Here is a 2,500-nt window from a genome sequence, read left to right as displayed (position 1 = left end):
GTGTTGGTATATGACGCGGTTTTCTTGTAAAGACGGTGTTGGTTTGAGAGGGCGGTTTCTCAGTAAAAGTTGTGATGTATTTCGGGTCTTGTAGTATATGATCAGTAATATTTTGTCCTCTGGGTTAGTTGGCTTGACGTGTTTTGTAATTATGTCTTTAATGACTTTTTCATCTGCCTTGTATTCTGATGACATGTAATTTCTGTAATATATATTGATGTTTTTTTGTCTTTGTGGGATGGGTTTGTTGGAATACCAGCTCATTGTGTTGCTTCGTTGATTAACTTATTGCTGTATCCATTGTTAATAAGGACTTGGGTAAGTGTTTCCAGTTCAGTGTGTGTATTTTTCCATGTAGAACAGTGTGATATGGCGCGTCGTATGCATGCGTTGATAGAGGAAGTTAAGTATCGTTGAGGGCATTCACTTTTACCGTTAAGACAGAGATTTTTGTTGCTGGGTTTTACGTATACTGATGTGGTGTACTTGTTGTTATGACTGGTTACTAAGACATCGAGGAATCGAACAACGGCCGCTTACCTTTCCTCGATGTCTTAGTAACCAGTCATAACAACAAGTATACCACATCAGTATACGTAAAACCCAGCAACAAAAACTTCTGTCTTAACGGTAAAAGTGAATGCCCTTAACGATACTTAACTTCCACTATCAACACTCTCCCATCCCAAAAGCGCATGTGACCTCTCCTATTAATTCCTGGTGGCTACGAAGCAGCCAATCAGGAAGGCCGCTTTACACGACCCTATCCAAGTAAACAGAAACAAAATAATATATAAACGTCACACACATATACCCAAACAAATAGCCTGAAGATGGTCTCCAGAGAAGACCAAAAAATGCAGCTGAAATGACTTGGAAGATTATTTACATATAGCTAATTAGTTAATAAGACTTCTTTAACATCCAGACTAGTTTAAATAGTTAAATCAACACTGAACAGTCCTCAGCTAGATGAGAATACAACAACATCTAACAAGCATACTAAATTATTTTACAAAATTCTTTACCCCCAAACAAAAGAAATCCTTTGTACGGAGGTGGGACTTTGACACAAAGTAGATTTAGTGAGTGGGGTTTTGTACAAATAAGATCTTGTTTCGGCGGGATTTTGTCTGTATACCTTGAGGACCATGACATGTAGGCTGAAAAATTATAGCTATTATCACAAACGCAGAGATGACTACATTACCAGAGTAAGTCATTGCAATATTCCAACCCTGTCCATTGAGTTTTTACGGCACCACAACAAGTCATCTAGCGCGCAGTGAAATAATTGGTTGTCTTAAGAGAACATTAGACAACTTTATGGATACGGATGGCAGATGGCAAGGGACATGGAACTGCCTAGTGTAGGCCTTATATCCTCTTGCTGTCACCTCCATTTTTTGTTCTTAAGTCCTTACGAGGGTACTCACCCTTCTCTAGACTTTCTATTGATCTACCTTTTCAATACCAGATGACTCAACCATAAGCCTAAGTCGTCGCTGGGGTAACTTGTAAACAGAATATGTGAGGACGAGGCAATGACCTCAGGAACACGCAAGTCACATTTATAATTACTTATAGGTTGTTCATGTTCCAGCTATTTGTATATGATCGAAAGAGAAGGAAAAACAATAATTGTTATACAGCTCCCCTCCTTTGTATGTAATTTTTATTCGTAGACTTGTTGGTGATCGGTAGAATTTATTATACAGGTAGTCCTTGGGTTGAATTGGTTCTTCCGAACCGAATCACCCATTTCCTAACCTTGTAACTTCTAGGATATCTTGTTAACCTCTGTAACGCCCTTGTAGGCAAGGTTAGCCCTGATGACATAGTTATTTTGTCTTGTACCCACTCAAATCAGAAGATTTCATTCGGTCAAAGGATGGTCAGGTATATGGCAAAAATGGGTCCTTAAACAATACGTTTCACTATTTTGTCCCAAATCTGTTGGCGCACCTTTCCTGTCACGTATTCAGGTCGTGCACTTTTCTCTGATCCCCAGTAGTTTCTGTTATCAACAGTCCAAGTGCATTGAACAAAGATGACGGCTTCGGCCGCATCTAGACACTTCCTGATCAAGTTAATAGTTATCACAGTTAACTCAAACCTCCTAGCTAAGAATGACTCTCCGTGGTAAATGACAAAGTTAAGGAGTCAATGTCTTTCTCTCTGTTGGTCTTCATATGGAATCTCGTGAGAGGGCAAAGGCCCTGTCAGGTTTTTCTGGTCCTAATATTATGGTCCTAATATTATGGCGGAGAAGGAGTTTGAATGTGTTTGAGATGAGGTGTCTGAGAAGTATGGTGGGGGTTACTAGGCTAGATAGAGTGAGAAATGAGGAGGTGAGGAGGAGAACAGGGGTGAAAAAGGATTTGGGAGATAGGGTTGATGAAAGAATATTAGGATGGTTTGGACACATGGAAAGAATGAGTGAAGAAAGACTAGTAAAAGAGGTATGGAAGGCAGATGTGGAGGGAGTGAACATGAGGGG

Source organism: Oratosquilla oratoria, chromosome 36 (genome assembly GCF_046742065.1).
Source record: "Oratosquilla oratoria isolate Oo_2021 chromosome 36, ASM4674206v1, whole genome shotgun sequence".
Taxonomy (NCBI): Eukaryota; Metazoa; Arthropoda; class Malacostraca; order Stomatopoda; family Squillidae; genus Oratosquilla; species Oratosquilla oratoria.
The sequence above is the reverse complement of the archived record's forward strand: the minus strand, read 5'-3'. Positions refer to the sequence as shown.